We start from the raw sequence: 17,688 nt of genomic DNA, 5'->3' as shown, positions 1-17,688 counted from the left end.
AAACATCTTGATCAAACTTGTTTCTCTGACAGGCCGACAGGTTTCAGAGCTTGAGAAGAAGCAGCAGGTTTAGGTAAGCTTTCAACACCATCTCACGCAATATTCTTACAAGCAAGATGGGGAAGCATGGTCCTGGTGAAGTATTTATAGGACTGATGCAAAACATTGCTCGTTCAGTTTATCTTGCTGTACCTCAAGAGCACTTACCTGTGACTCACTACGGATGTGCGAGAAGGTAACACGTGTAGCAAATGATCTGCAAGGGGGCTGTGAGCCAGCTGGGTTCATAACCCAAAGTGAAGGCTTGAAAGGGTGAAAATGGCACAGTACACCTCTTCAGGAGGGTAAAAGTCACTTCAAAGAGAAAAATACTCTGCTCCAAATGGCCATGGTATAGAGAACAATAAGTAACTGATAGATTAGTAAGGGAAAAACGAGGTTAAACACTCGATTAGATACTAGGAATATTTTCTAACAATAAGGACAGGGAAGCATTGCAGTAGATTACATGGAAAGGGTTTGCAATTGGTGTCATTAGAAATAATTAAGGCAGTAATAGCAGATCTTGTCTTAGGACCAAAGGTTAGACTAGATTACTTTTCAAGGTCACTTTCAGCACTATTTCTTTCTGGATTCCCAGAGAAAAAATTATGGAAAGTTCACATATCAAAATTAGAAAAAAGTGTCAATTCAAATATCCAGGAACAAGAAAAAAAAGAGGGCTATGTGCCTTAGATATGACAAATAAAACAGAAAAATTGAAAAAACCATCTTTTTTAAGTTTGCCCTCAAATTTTGGCTAATCTTGAGCTTGAGTAGATGGACAGTTAATTTTGTCTGCTTCCTCCATGAGAACAACTAGAGAGTAAAGATACAGCACTATTTCAGTTCGGTAGATAGAAACCCTCTAGGTATCAAATATGAAAAGAATTAGTAATTTTCAGTGAACTGTATTTTCAACAAGTTGATCTGCTTTTATGGTTTGTGGGCCAGCTGTGAGCTGGCTGAAGTCTCCTCAAAAGACTTTATTATTTGTCTTATCAGCTGATATATTTTGGGGGAAAGATCCTAGAGATTTGTGTCAAAATCTTTTCATTTTGAGTTATTATTTGTTTTATTTGTTTTGGGAATCCCTTGGCATTTTTTCCTGTTCACCCATCAAATGAGTGTTCACGAAGATAAAATTTAACATACACTCCACTTTCCAGATACCCAGCTAGTAATAATGTAAGTACTAATTTTTCACCCACATCTGACATTCACCAGAATTCAGAGCAAATTTTAAAATTGAAAAGCTGCAATAACTTTCACTTTCCTAGCTTACCCCTTACTTCCCTAATTTTAACACCAGTTCTATGGATAAGAGGCAGCCATCCAATTGCAAAATGATTTCACCAAATCCCTCACAGACAGACAGTGCTGATCCAGGAAGAGATCAAGAAATGGGGACGGACCATAGACACGAAGTCAATGGAGCAATCTTGAGTTTTGCAGTAGGAAAGGACAGCTATTTCCATTTCACAGCTGAAGCCATCTTTCCTGGAGGGCTTTTGTGCTTGAAACCAGATACCTGTACTTTCAGTGCCCAAGAGGGCAAGGCACAATGTATTGTAATTGTCTGCCACAACCATAACTCCAGTCAAACCATGAACCAGGCCTTCTCTTGTTTAACTAACCACTCAAAGCGTCAAATAGGGCAGAAATACACAGCATGTATCACATAAATACCTCTGGAGTTACAGCATGAATACATAAAAAAGCCCATAGTGTTTACATTTTCTAGCCTGTTCCTAGCAGGTATCTTGCCTTTGTCTAAAGGCTTTTAATGCAATCATGGGCTCGTGTATCTCTGTTGTGATTTATGTTTTCAGGAGCTGGAGGAGCACAAGGGTGCTAACAGATAGGACACTGCTGTCTCCAGGGCACAGTGGTCAGAACATAGTGTTTTACTTCTTTAGTGTCTTCCTTCAATCATGGCTGTTATCAGAGACTTTAAAAGTCAGGCTCAATATGAAGTTAGTGAGGGTTCCATTACTTGTGTCCCTTTTTAAGAAGTATACTTCCATTGTTTGGAATGTTCACGGAAGATCCATGCTTGCTCTGTGGAAGGTGAAATTTTTCAGCTGGATTCAGGGAATAAGCAGGAAAACACTGAGTGTCATTGTGGTGGTGTCACCAAAGCTGGTGGCTATTCATAGCACTCATAGCTCTGTTCTTTTATTACTCCCAATCAAACTCTCTGGGAAGCTGACAGGATGAGAGAAGTATGAATATCCAGATTTACACTGAAATGATTAAAACTAAGGAAGCCCGCACAGAAAGGGACTGTAATAACAGCTGTAATAACAGAAAGTTACTTCCTTTGCAGGCACAAGAGGCAAATACACTCTTTCCCAGTCTGTAACTTACTGTAACTGTAACTAAAATTTTAGTTTTCAGTGTTAAAGATCAGTGTATGATCTGGCCTAAGGGTGTACCAAGATGGAAATCATGTCACTTTGTACTGGCCAAGGTTTATGCCACAAATAACTTTTGAACTTTGTTATCACATTTGTTTTTATGCCCTTGCACCCTTCTAGTCTCTGTTGCACCCCTTGCTTATAATATCACATCAGAGCAGATTCACATGCTTCTTGTGGCAAACCCTGGAACTTCTCCAAGTGGTGATGAGGACGTTGGTGGGCCTCAAGAAATCATAACAATTAATGAATAATTAGATTTCCATGCAATTTGAATGACAGGGAGGAGACAAGTGCCAGTGAACCCATGACCTCAAGCCTTCTTATCACAGAATAAAAATCAGATAGAGGCAAGGCAGTGTACATGGGCCTCTAAGCCGCTATAAATCCCTAAATGGATTGTGCACTGCATGAAAGGAAAGGGAAATAGGCCAAGCCTGCACTGGGCAGAAACCTGAATGGCTACAGCAAACAATGTGCCTGAGTGAAATACACTGCTTCAGGACTAATGCATTCAGCTGCCGCTCCTCACTGCCAAAATGAATAACAATGCTACAGCACCCCAACGAGGCACATCTTTAATACCGCTCTGGTTTCATTAGAGCTCTTACCTCAGGGGTGTCTTTGTCCACCAAATGCATCTTTTCTCCTCACATGATGTGTCGTTGTTGCCTGTGGAGACATATTTGAGTTTGCAACTGTCTCTATGTGGCCTTACACTCTGCCTGAGAGATTATGTGCATTGCGTGCTGAGCTGTGTCCTTTTGTTTCAGTCCCTTCTGCAATTTCCCCAAGCTGCGCTAGCTGGATTAGGCGGCTTTGTGTGGACTTGGCTCTGGGGCACCTGGCCTTTTTGCATGGAGGTTCTGCTGCTAAAACTCAAGAAAAGACATCCCCTAAAAAATTAAAGATAAATTAAAGATAAAAAGACACTTTTAGAAGTATACTTTGCTGTTAGGAGTTTAACGAGGCTGAATTAAAATGTTGAAACATGTACTAGTCCCTAGTGCAGCCTGGTAGAAAGTATTTTTGTCTGCTACTAGCAGACAGATTATACTAGGGAAGGCAGACGTGGGATGCTACGGATGTCAAGGATTTCCCTGATGCTCCTCAGTCCAATCCCCACAGCACACAGCACATTCATTTACCAGGGGGAACTGCTTCCTTAAAGGGATCTCGGTTGGAAGATCCAGAACTAAAAGATATGAAAGCATTCAAACTGGATTGAAATTATGCTCTGGACATCCAGGCAGGGACTAGTTTCACTCTGCCAACTAGGTTCTCGTCCTTACCCCTCCTATCCAGCCCATGGCACTTCACATCTTTGCAATAAATACATTTCTTACCCATTCAATCCTAGCTAAAAAGGCTTTCCCCATTTCCTCTACTGTTCTCACATCCCATCTGCATCACCCCACAGGGAATTTCATCAGTAATACACTAAGGGGCTCTGCCTGTCCACCTAGAAATAGTTCAAAATGCTTTTCAGAAGAGAGCAACAAAGTGGAAGAAAAAAGAATGGTGATGAGACTGAAATTCTTACACACAGAAACTCCAGTGGGGCCATATCAAGGCAAAAGCTAACACAGGTATGAATAACAGCTACAGAACTGTCAACAGCAATTCAGAGAAGGCAGTAGTGCTTAATAGGAGAGTTGTTCTGCCAATATTCAGAGGGGATTAAAGGAACAACTGGACTAATTACAGCCCTTAGCCTGACAAAATATTGGAAAGGCTGATATGGCACTCAATAAATGAAGAGTTAGAGGGTAATTTCATTAATGTCAATTAGCATGGCTTTAAAGAAAAATAGATCTTTCCAAGTTAATCCCTTTTTGATTAATTTAAAATGTGTTTGCTGGAGGAAATGAAGCAAAGAGATGTGCTTCTGTAAGGCGTTTAATGTTGCAGCACATGGCATTTTTATTAAGGAACTGCAACAATACAGTTTCAAGATAAAAAAAGAAAAATATTTTCAAAATGGATAAAACCCTCATATGGAATATGACTGTAAATGGCAAATTTCCATCAGGTAATGTAATTATCTCCCCAAAGAGATTGGTTATTTATACTGCACTGTTCTTGACAATAAGCAAGAACTAAAACGTAGGCTGCTTCCTGTGCATGCAGTGGCATGAAGGAGATCAGAAAAACTGAAGGATCGCTGACAAGGAGCAAGTGGAATATCATAGGGGAAGGCCCAGAAGCTACGAGTGTCATTTCACTACAGCTTACTGCAAAACTATCCTGTTTGCAGATACTAGACTGTATCTAACAGTCAAAAATGTGGCTCATGATTTTAGGATAAGGAGGAGAAATTCTGGACACCGATGGAGAGTTCTCTTGGAAAACTAGCTGATCAGTACCTTTTTTTTTCTCTCTATCTCTTTATATATATATATATAAGAAGGCCAGAATTTACTGGTTTTTGTGTTTAAAAAAAAGGAATATTGTAAGAGTATGAAGGCTATATTACCTCTTTATGTGCAAACTGACTGAATCTTGAAAGTGAGAGTTCTCTATCCATCAAGTTAAATATTCATTAAAATATCCTTATTAAATCTTACAACATTCCAGTGGCTGGAAGACCACAGAAGGCAAATTTGAAATATAATTTTTTAAATTATTTTTAAAAAGTAGCAGTGAAATTTGTTTCATTATGAGTGTATTTATTAACTGAAGATAGTATGATTTTCTGGAGGATATGGGCTACTTCTCAAACAGGGATAAAGCTGGGGAAATCCAATAGCCAGTGGCATAAGCTAGAGCTGATTAGATAATCAAACAGTCAGTGAGGCAGGCTGAGAACTATCAATTATTGGCACCAGTTAAGTGACAAATCTGAACAATGCTTCGAAAGACAAATTTGTTTGGATCTGACATCCTCTTCTGAATTTGGCAGTGAATTAACTTCATGTGTTATAACAGTTGAGTTTACAAAATTATTGGTCAAAAGGCAGTTCTTAAATAAATGATGGATTATAGGAGTGTGTATTTTTTTAAAACAAAGACAAACAAATATTACAAGATTCCCCCTTGATCAATGTGCTCTGAGACACACAGTGGTTTTCAGTAAGCTGCTTCTTGGAGTCACCCACTTTTGTGGGTGTCCCTCTGGTGGACCCACCAGCCAGCCATAAATGATGTCTGGTCATTGTGCAGAGGACTCACACAGTTCATATATGGCTTCAGTGCCACTTTAACACTTTCAGCCAAGCACTCAGCATCTGTATAGCTTAGCTTGGATTTATTCAGGGATGAACAAATGAACAGGAAAACTGAGACACTCAATTTAAAGCTATGTAGTCTCTGGTACCTCTGGACTGTGCCCGAAGCTCCCTGCACATCCCAGTGTGTAAGGAATTGGGGGTTTGCCTGTCCAAGTTCCTTACCTGCAATATGGACAGCTTCATTTGAGCCAGCCATCAGGGGCTGCTGGGGAAGTGTTTCTAGGAAACAGTGAGTTTTATCAGGATGTATCAGCTGGGTGCACTGCCTTTCAGCAGAGGCTCTCTTGTTGGGGAGTGCAGTGCAGCAGGCTGGTGTACAGACTTATGCCATTGGATCCTCCTCAAGAGTCTCTGAGAGTACTTTTTTGAAGTGTGCAGAATCGATGAGTCACTGCAACCTTCTAGTTTTGGCACAAAGAAATCCAGTAGCTTTTGGTTTTCTCTGTGAGTACGTTGCAGCATCTCCAGCTCTGTCAGTTCTGAAATATTTCACAGTTTTTCCACTAACATCAGAACATGACTGCAGACTGGGACAGCTCTAACAACAATATTCCTTGAATTTCAGAGCTGAAATGATGTTAGCTGGCATTTGGATGTGCTGAAGCTCTGTGAATTATACATAGTCATTTGGAAAATTACCAGCTGGCTGCTTTTCCTCTGCTACTGATATTCACTATAACAATGATGCCTCAAAATAGCAATAAAAAGTAAGCTGAAAAGGTATTATGAACTGCATTGGCACAGCAGGAAGAGAACAGCAAACAGGAGCCACAAATCTGTCTCATGCAATTCTGGTTTCAGTGCCCAACTTCTAAAACCTGCTAAGTGGGCTGTCACAAATAAACTTCTCTGATACAGTTTCATCAGCAAGTCTGGTTCTGTTTACTGCCTCTAGATCTCAAACTGCCTGCAGTCCTTCTAGGTCTTCAGGTCTGTGATGAAACAGGAGTGCCTCAGCAGACTTTTCTCACTGTGTCACTTTTTAGCCTGTTGCTAAACGTAACCCCCTGGTGCTCAGTTGCTCTGTCCTCCAGATTTACAGAGGCGGAACTGGAGTTACTTTAGACCACTTTCTCAACCAATGAATTCCCTGTCAAAAATTCTTGTAGAGGATACAGCTGGGATTTGGATTGATTTTTAAAATTTTATTTCATTGACTTCCTTATTGTCTCTCAGGATCCCGATTTAGCAAAATATTTACTTACTCAGTTTGTCTTACTGCTGTTGCTAGTGTCTTTATAGAAAACATGGGTTGAATCCACAGTGAAATACTTTGTGTTTCTCCACCAGATCAGCTTCTGCCTCTTGTCTGCAAATACCATATGATGTAATATGGGAAGAGACATGACTGGACAAGACTGTAATTAGTGGACCATTAGTCTGATTACAATATTTAACTGAAATAACCTGCTAAGAAGAGGCCTTGTTTTGCAGCAAGAGACCACAGGTGTACAGGAATCAACAGATGGTTGTGTATCATAGAAGCTACTGCCATTGGCAAATGGGCAAGTGTAGTACATCTGTAAATAATCCTGAGTATCAGAGCATCTTACCTGTCCCTCTGCAGAATGAGAGGGTTCCTCTGGTGTCAGCACAGACCATTCTTGGAAGTGGCTCCTGACAGAGAGAGAGACAAAACAAAACACCCGAAGAAACCAACAGGTTGTTTGGCCAGTGATGTAGGGAAAAGCTGCCTTTCAGATTACTGAACTTATGATCAGACTAGTCCTGCGCACACATGAAAAACTCATCAAGCAGACACTTAAAATCTTTCCAGGACAAGTCTGAAGGGGAGTTCTCAGTGCCCGATGTCCTGCCCCCATCTGTCGCAAATCTCCACTTCATTATCAGAAAGAAAAAAAGCAAAGTCCCCCTGCCCTTTCTCTCTCCCAAGTTAAATGTATGAAGAAGAGTAAGAGTGGTAGTGTCCCAGCCTTTGAAGGCGACTGGATCAGTACTGAAATATGTGTCTTAAATCCATGTAATCCGAACAAATTACAAAGATCAGTTTCCCTCACCAGCAACCTTCCTTGCAGCACCTTGTAAAGTAAGCAAGCAAATGGAGGGATGTGCAGAGCCTACAAACTCACCTCCATAAACTCATAAAGCCCCATCTTATAACACTTTAGCTTCTCTGATTCACTTCTTGGTGGGTAACACAGGTCCTTGACACTACTGCTAGCTAGAAATCTTCTGGTTTACAGTTTTGTATTATTCAGTCCTATTCATTTGAACTATACCCGTTTACACTTAGACATCAACAGTTCTTCTTGTCTGGTATTTATCCTTCCTGAAGTGTCCACAGACTGCAATCATATGCCTCTATAGACATGATTTTACAAGGCTCAACAGGACAAGTGCTTTAATTCTTTTCTTGTACAACAGTCTCCCTAACTATCCTAGGAGTCCTTACCTACCCCTACACCTGTTCACATGCATATTTCTTCAACACAGGTAACCAGAATCATACAAAAATGAGGTACTACTAAATACTTTACACCTAGTGACAATATTTTCTACCTTTATCACAGAAGTCACCTGCTAGAGCATCATTAGCAGTCTATTTAGTATTTAATTTTTCCAGTGTTCTATTAGTAAGGAAGGGAGAGCAACTCACACTGCTATTAAATGCATGGAACCTCTGCTTGACCAGCACAGTCATTCCTCTCTTCTCAGCACTCAAGAGTGGTGTATCTGCCTGTCCAAACCTTGTGTGGGTTTTCCAGGTACACAAGTTTCATCAGAAACAGCAGATCTAAGCCTGATGCCACACACTGGTAGTAGAAGAGTATGTAGAAGTAGTAGAAGTAATGAAACTCATCTGGGCTCTCAAAATGACTCAAATGGTGAGAAGGGGTTGATGAAAGAAATACTGTGTGGCAAAGCCCTAGACCTGGATGGCAGGGTCTGTTTCCACTGAGGGTTTCCACTTACAGGTATCTCTGCTTAAGGGTGATGTGCACAGTGCTGTCCAACCCTTACGGGTGCTCCATCAGGGTGGGTCTTCTGGTGTTGGGAAGCTTTACTCACAGTTAGGAGGTGTCCCTTTGCCCAGCCCAGCCTCTTCTGCTCCTAGTGTTAGCTCCACGGAGGCTGCTGAGATTTCCCAGGGATTCAGCAGAGCTACCAACTCAAGACTTTTAATCCTGTCATTTCCCAGACTGCATGGTCAGAAGCAACTACTAATTGTCAAGTCTTAGTGGCATAATAGATTTGTATCTTGTAACAGAGCTTTTATTAATTTTGGTCTTCATATAATTTGTAAATTTTTATTAGTGTAATTTTGATGTTCCTTTTACAGCACAAATTATCATTGATCTCTTGAGATACAATTGAAGGATTTGATAGGCTCATTTCACATCAAAGTAATAAAGCATTGGGGTTTGGGTGTGAGACTACCAGCCTTGGTATGTGGTTTCTTGCTATACCAAGAAATTGTTTGGGACACAGGCTTGTTATTAACATAACCACTGATTAGAGCTGATGTATTTATCCCATGCCATTCTCCTTTTGGTTTGCAAGAATATTTGAATTTAGTATTTAGTTCAGCATGAACCGAGCCTTAAGAGGAAGTCTTGATGTTTGCATTTCTTTTCTGATGAACATACAGTGATGAACAGTCTTACTTTCCTGTACAATCTTCTAAAAAGTTTTGATGGTACTTTCTGGTCTTCAACCCAAGGTAAGTGATCTAACTTAGACCAGGTTCCTCAGGGCCCTGTAAAGTTGACTTTTGGATACGTCCAAGGGTGAAGTTTCCACAGCCTCTCTGAGTAGCCTTCTCCTTGTGCCTTGCTGCAGCTTGTGACTATTGCCACTTGCCTTTTGCTGAGCATCACTGAGAACAGGTCAGCACCTCACAAAAAGCATAAAAGCCTCCTAAACGTGCTGTCACCATTACTGGGTGAAACAGGGCTTCCTGCAGTGACCTGGTAACAGTGATTAAGCAGTGAACGTCCAGCTCAGAATCACAGAGTCACAGAATGAGTAAGGTTGGAAGGGACCACAGTGGGTCATCTGGTCCAACCCCCCTGAACAAGCAGGGTCATCCTAAAGCACATGGCACAGGCTTGTGTCCAGACAGTTCTTGAATATCTCCAGTGAGGGAGACTCCACAGTCTCCCTGAGCAATTCCAGTTGTGTGGTCACCAGCACAGTAAAGGAGTTCTTCCTCATGTTCAGGTGGAACTTCCTGTGCACCAGTTTCTGCCCATTGCCTCTTGTCCTAGTGGTTGGCACCACCAAGAAGAACCTGACTCCATCTTCTTGGCAACCTCTCTTTAGATATTTATACACATTAATGGGGTCTCTTCTCAGTTATGTCTTCTTGAGGCTGAACAATCACAGTTCCCTCAACCTTTCCTTGTAAGAGAGATGCTCCAGTCCCCCAGTCATCCTCATTGCCTTCTGCTGGACCTGCTCCAAGAGCTCCATGTCTCTCTTGTGCTGAGGAACCCAGAACTGGACACAGCACTCCAGACATGCCTCGACTTTCTGTGAGCAGAAATTACATAGGAAAAATAAAGAGTCAGATGTTGAAAAAGAAGGTGTACAATGTTGGGGTTGTAATGTTTGAGGTGAGCTGCATTACAGAAAAAGTCAACCCTTTTTTTTTTTTTTTACCTTTTCTGCATGATTTCATCATTTTTTCTTCTTTTCCCCTTCCAAACCAGGTCAATGCCAATTATATGAATCCGTGCATGTACTACTAAAGTCATCACTTGTGCAGGCTATTGAAAAGAGTCAGTGAAGTGCATGAGCAAGCATAAGGCACAGTGCTGGGGGGAGCAGGGTACAAAAGATCTATCAGAAAGGTCCCAGCAGCTCACTGAGGGGGAACAGACAGAAGAGGTAGCATTTATTTTACACGGTTCTATTTCCAGATAAAATAGAGAAAGCTGGATGTGCACTTCATTGCAAGCACACTAGCAGAGTGGTAGAGTTTAAAATGGATTAGATAGACCCATAAAAGAGGAAAGCCTTCACAAAAGTAAAAACGTAATTAATACAGTTTTTTCTATGACCATTTAGGTTTCTCACATCATTGCTTTCTGCACATTTGTCCTTTTCCAGCATGTTTGTCCTCTTTAGCCTCTCACAACCAGCACCTCCCCTTCCTAGTTCAAGCTCATGCTCTCATTTTGTTGCACTTTCAAGCCCAGGTAAGCAGAAGCAAACAATCCCCATCCCCAGGACATGTGTCCTCATTGTGGCTGCTCCAATTCTGTCACCAGTGCTGTTTGCTTGGGTCCCACTTGGGACGGGCCTTGGGGACCTTTGGTGATGAGACAGGATGGGAGATGGGCCTTACACCCAGCACTGCAGTCTGTGGCTGGTCCTCTAATTGCAGCCAGGGCAACAGGATCATCTGCAATTTTTATTTCCATTGGGGTACAGGGACATAGAGGATCAGCAAAAGAGAGGAGATATTTTTGTTATTGCTTACTCTATTTTTCATGTGCTTTTCCATCTGGAATACCAGCTTGGGGTTTTTTTGTTTGCCAGAGCCTCGAGCCTTGCCATAGGCAGCTGCACTGGGAAGACGACACCAACCCAGGATGGGTCTCTGTCTCTTGGAGAGCAATGTGGGCAGTGGGACACCCAGGGGCATGGGAAGCAGAGGGGACAAGGTGATAGGCAGGCAGGCAGTGGTTGGGGCTACAGAGCTGAGTGGTGCACGCAGGCAGGCAGTGATGGGGACTGTGGGGAGGCAGTCATCCAGGCAGGCAGTGTTGTCGGTGGGTAGTGGTATGAGCAGCCCTGTGGGCAGCAGAGCAGGCAGAAAGCGGTGCAAACAAACAGGCAGCAGAGCAGGCAGACAGCAACGCAAACAGGCAGCAGCGGTGCAGGCAGGCTCCCACCTGCTGGAGACAAGCAGCTCCACAGCTACTTTTCCCGGCTGCCTGACACGACGTTGCCCAGCAGATGGGGGCCTGGCAGGAATGATCACGCTGTGAAGCCCAGCGTCATCGCCCAGGGAGCCAGGGTGGGGCACGGAAGAGGTTTTTCTCATGCAGTTTGGTGTATCAGGGAGTTTAACCCCCAGCATGAAAAAGACCATAAACAGATGTGTGTTGTATCTGGAAGGAAATGACACCTTCCTGGTATCTTATGAGGAAGGGAGAGGACTGGGGAGGTCCCTAACTGCTCAGGGTGGGGTAAATGTAGAAAAAGTCCTGGTTGCTACAGTTATGGGGAAGATTATTGTGGGAAGTATTGAAAAACACCTGAAAGGCAATGCTGTTACTGGTCATAGCCAGCACGGCTTCATGAGAGGAAATTTCTGCTTATCAAACCTGATTTCCTGCTAGGATGAGGTAACCCACCCAGCTGATCAAGGGAAGCCAGTTGAAGTAATCTTTCTGGATTTCAGTAAAGAGTTAGCACTGTCTCTCATAGGATCCTTCTGGACAAAATGTCCAACACACAACTGGATAAACACATCATGTGGTGGGTGAGCAATTGGCTCACAGATCGAACACAGAGGGTAATAGTGAATGGGGTGACATCAGAGTGGGGACCTGTCCATCTTGGGCCCTGTGCTCTTCAACATCTTCATAAAGGACTTGGACACAGGACTGGAAGGGACACTAAACAAGTTTGCAGACGACACAAGACTTGGAGGAGCTGTTGAGTCCCTGGAAGGCAGGGAGGCCCTGCAGAGAGACGCTGACTAGGCAATCACCAATTATACGAAGCTCAAAAAGGGAAAGTGCCAGATTCTGCACCTGGGATAGGACAGTCCTGGATGTTTGTACAGACTGGGGAATGAGATGCTGGAAAGCAGTGCCATGGAAAGGCATCTGGGGGTCCTGGTCCAAAGCAAGTTGAACATGAGTCAGCAGTGCCCTGGTAGCCAGGAGGGCCAACCGTGTCCTGGGGAGCATCAGGCAAAGCATCACCAGCCGGTTGAGGGAGGGAATTGTCCCGCTCTGCTCTGCACTGGTGTGGCCTCACCTTGAATATTGTGTGCAGTTTTGGGCACCACAATATAAAAAAGCCATTAAGCTCTTAGAGTGTCTAAAGGAGGGCCACAAGGATGGTGAAGGGTCTGGAGGGCAAACCGTATGAGGAGCGGCTGAGGTCGCTTGGTTTGTTCAGCCTGGAGAAGAGGAGACTGAGGAGAGACCTCACTGCAGTCTGCAACTTCCTCTTGAGGGAAGCAGAGGGGCAGGTACTGATCTCTTCACCCTCATGACCAGTGACAGGACTCAAGGCAATGGCATGAAGCTAAGGTTTAAGCTGGATACTATAAAGAGGTTCCTCATCCAGCGAGTGGTTGGCACAGGCTGGAACAGGCTGGAGCAGCACTGGAATAGAGTCCCCAGGAAAGCGGTCACAGCACCAAACCTGACAGAGTTCAAGAAGCATTTGGATGATACTCTCAGGCACATGGTGTGACTCTTGGGGATGATCCTGTGCAGTGCTAAGGGTTGGACTCAATAATCCAAGGATGGGTCCCTTCCAACTCAGCATATTCTGTGATTCTGTGGTTTTGTGATGCATGGCTAACTGGAGACTTCAGGGGAGTCAGCTGAGCACTTCCCATGGGTGGTAAAACTCACCCAAAGATGCAAAAAACCCCAAAATATAATATACCTATCCCTTCTTCCCCAGTTCCTCTTCAAAAGGCATCATCCTCTAGATACAGAAAGCTGCCTAGCATTAGTAAGTTTGGTTTGAATGACAGTTTCACTGAACTCTCAGGCACCTGAAAACAGGCTCTGATTTCTTAGGCCAAATCCTTTCCACTCCCTCTCTGGCAACGGTGAATTTGTTATTGGAGGTTTGATACTAATAGCTTTTGAATGGTTTATCTTTAAAGGAAAATAATGTAATTATTTCACAGAGAAATCCAGAGCAAATAGAAGAGGAGACAGTGGTTTGAGATACTCTGGGCAAGGACCCAAAAAGCAGACTATTAGCATGTGCAATAGCAAGTTTATGGCTTTGCAGCACAGCGTGCTGATGTCAGCCCAGAAACAGTCCAGGAAAATCAGAAATCTTCTCCAGAAATTCAGTCCATGGTATGTAGGAATACAGTGGGTGAATTTTGTGCTGAATATATAAAGCATATTGTGCATAGGAAAACATCATGACCTTGCCATGATTGTCATCAGTGGTCAGTGCATAGTGTCCTATGCTACCACCCAGAGCCGAGCCTTGAGAATGCTGCTTCTCCAACATTAAAAAAAAAAAAAAAAAAAAAGGACAGAAATCATCTTCCCCTCTCCATTAAAATATTTCTTTTGAAGCTTTTTCCTCAAAATTTTTCAGACTTTTTCCTTCTGTTCACTTCCCTAATTTCCCTAGCTTCTTTTAATAGTAAGGCTGAGGAAAGAATTTAAATAAACCAAGAAAAATCACAAAACAAAACAAACATTTCTAAAGCAGCATGTTTTAAGACACAAAATGTTGGTGAACTTCTCTTTAAAACTTTATTCTTTTAAAACCCAAAAGCCCAATAATGTATTGGGATTTCTGCAAAATGTTGTCTGTCCTTTTTTGTCTCTATTTAATGATGGAGCAAAGAAAAAAATAATTATTGTTATTAGTCTGTACATGTTTTTTGCACATTTGTTTTTGCATATAGTTTCTGTAGCTCTTTGGAAGAGCTTATCTCTCCATTTGGCATTAAAGACATTGTCCAGTGTGCAAGAGCCAAAAAAGCCATTAACAATCTCCAAACTGGCATCCCTTTAACAGTAACTTCTTTCATAGCCCAGATAAAGTATTAGAAAACACTCAGCATTTTTGAGAGATGATTAAGATGATCTAACGGTCCTGTTTCATCTCTGATGTCAATAATCAGATGTTTTCATCTTGTCTCTCACTTTGTATTGGTGTCGCAAAATTTTCTGTTGTATATAAATGTGCTCTGTAATTTCCATTATAGTACATGCAGAGCTGTCCATGAATAAAAAGCAGTTGGATTTTGCTTTGTGCTTAGAAGCTGCTCGGGGACTTTAGTGATAAAAAAAGGCTCAGAGAGGGGGTGATGACCATTTTCTCTGCTCACATTAGTATGTAATCCCCATTGCTTGCATGGCAGCCTGCTGGGAAGCCTCATTTGCATAACGTGAGTACTCTCAGCTGACAGACCTTTGGTTGTCAGGAATTTCCCGACATGTATTCCCTGGGCAGCAGCCCCATGGAGTTTCTTTTCACCACTCCCATCTGCCAAGGGGGGCTAGCTTAAGCTGTGGAGACATCTGGGAGTGCTGCTGGCCAGGCTGTTGCACTGGAAGCACAGTCCCTCAGTGGTGATGCCCTTGCCCTCCCATCCTTGGGAGCTGAGGATATGGGAAGCCCCTGGGGGAACATCGCGCTGCCAGACAGCACAGGGCTCTTCCAGGTCCCCTTAACACAAGTGTACATAAATGGCAAAAACTCTAAGGAACCATTCCAAAAGAAATTTGCAGAGTTCAGCCTTGCTCTCGCAGCCTGTGTGCCATGCTCTGGCTGTGCCGATTAGTTGCAAATTTAACCACCTGCTGTGTCTCTTTTGAAGTCTCTGCCTGTGACAGTATCTACACCACCAGTCTTTTTCCCCTTTTGAAGTCCTTTGCCTGCACAGAACTTACTTTGTTCTCACACTTCTTACAGATTTAATCTGCTTTCTGCAGCTTGGTATCACTGCAGAAAAGCAGGTGAAATGGAAAGGAGATGAAATAAAACCTCAGCACCTGAGAGATCCCATTTTACCTGCTGAGCATCCATGCTGCTCGGGAGATACAGGTCTCCTTTGCCTTTTCCCATTCACGTGCCACAGCTTGTGGGGCTTCTCCTGCTTTATGTGCATTTATTTTGTGTAAGTCCATAAAATATAAAATGCTCGAGTAAAGCGGAATAATTCTTGCTTTAAGCCATTACTGTAAAATGCCTTCCATTTTTTTTCTGTAAGAACATCAGTAAATCAGTAGGAAGATTCCTATGAGATGATGAGTAAAACTAGACACAGTAAAAAAACAGTCCTCACAAGTACAAGTCATGTGAAACAGTTTTATTATATCTATATCCTTAGATCACAGGATAAATAGAGTGATTTTTCTTTTTAACAGTAATTACTGACACTATTTATTGATATTCTAGTGGACTTAGCTTTCCAGTGAGTTTTGCTTTTGGTCTCATGACTTTGGGACAATGTCTCTGCTGGGGTGGGGTGCTAGTGCCTCTGTAAGTTCCTCCTACAAGGGTGATGCTGGCACAGCCTGGAGAGAGGGTGTCATCTGCAGAGGAGGCTGGGAACCAGCTCCTAAGGCCTCCTCTCAGGGAATGTCTTAAGGGAAGGAGAGGAAAATCAGTGAGTCAATGTGGAATGTCCATGGAGACTCCTGATGGCTGTGAGTGTGAAAATCTGCATGTGTGCATCCATCACAGCATTGGCTGCTGGGATCCAGGCAGCTGCACAGTCCCCTGCCAAAACCCCTGCTGCTTAAGCTGGGTTTGACCTCCTGCTTTTCACAGCTGGTTTCATCCTGGCTGATGGAAGGTGAGGGCTGGATACCCCGGCCTCTCGTGCAAGCACAGCCTAATACAGTTGCAGCCCTGCTCCTAGCATCTTCCCTGGACAACTCCCTGCAGTGCAGACACACGCTGGCAGAGGTCAGGGAGTCGACATCATCCCTTCAGATGGGAGAGCCCTGGTGTGCCTGGGACTGCACAAGGCCATCTCCTGCAGCCCTGGGGCGCAGGGTCCACACAGTGGCCCCCTCCCTCCTCACACCACCTCCTCTGCCACATTTGCATCACCAGTCTATGGTGCAACATATTGTACTCTTCAGGAAACAAGCTCAGTGCTCCTGGAATTAGGATCTGAGTGACGCTGGCTGAATCATAACCTTTAAAAAATAGCAGATTTTTTTTTTTGTTCTATTTTTCCCACAGTGGAACAAAGCCGGATTTAAAGGTCTGCTGTGGGTGGATGATTGCAACCCTTGATCCCCAGCCAGAAGCATTACATTACATAAAGAGTTTTTTTCTTCATTAGGAATTAATCTGTGCTAACCAACTGTCAACTGCTGGTAACGACCGTTTATTAACATGCTGCCCTCCCCGGACTTAGGGGCATTTAACTGACTTATTACATTAGATGTAATATGAAAATGCACTTATCCATGTCCCGGGCATTCACGTAGCCCAGTTTTCTGCCTGCCTGCCCATGCATGTGCTGGGGCAGGGGAGCGAGAGCAGCCGGGCAGGGCAGGGCAGGGCAGGGCAGTGGCTCAGCCTTCCTCCTGCCTCTCCGCTGCCTGGCTGTGGGATGTAGCCTCAGCTCATCAAAGCCTTCCCCGCTGAAGAGGTGAGCTGATGAAACAGACCTGCCTGTGAAAAGTCCTGCTTTGGATTATACAGGGAGGAAAGTTTGCAGAAATGCTGTAGGCATGGAAAAGCCCTTCTATGCATTTATGGAATGCATGAGTTCACTGATGATTAAGTCAGGAGAAGGGTTTATTCTGCCTCATTGGATTTTTGTAAATGTTCAAAACTAGTCACTTCTAGGCTAACAGGTAATTTTAGAAGGTGTTACAGAAAAGATGGAGCTGTTGTTCATGAAGGAGTTATCACCTCTATGCAGCTTAATGAAACATTTCAAGAAATAGCTGAAAAATATATAACCCCACACACATACACAAAAAATCATGCCTCTTCTTCTGCAGAAGGAAATGTTGGGTGCAAGCAGGGCTTTTATGGTTTGATAGTGGTAGGACAAGGGGTAACAGTTTTAAACTAAAAGAGGGTAGGTTTAGTTTAGATGTTAGGAAGAAATTCTTTACTGTGAGGGTGGTGAGACACAGGAACAGGTTGCCCAGAGAAGCGGTGGATGCCCCATCCCTGGAAGTGTTCAAGGACAGGTTGGATGGGGCTTTGCACAACACGGTCTAGTTGAAGGTGTCCCTGACAATGGCAAGGTAGTTGGATGGATGGGCTTCCAATGCAAACCATTCTGTGATTGCAGTAAGGCTGCCCTGAGGTTTTTCTGTAAACAAACTCGGGGG

Source organism: Myiozetetes cayanensis, unplaced genomic scaffold, assembly GCF_022539395.1.
Source record: "Myiozetetes cayanensis isolate MyiCay16 unplaced genomic scaffold, myiCay2020 scf2-11, whole genome shotgun sequence".
In the NCBI taxonomy this organism is placed as follows: Eukaryota; Metazoa; Chordata; class Aves; order Passeriformes; family Tyrannidae; genus Myiozetetes; species Myiozetetes cayanensis.
The sequence above is the reverse complement of the archived record's forward strand: the minus strand, read 5'-3'. Positions refer to the sequence as shown.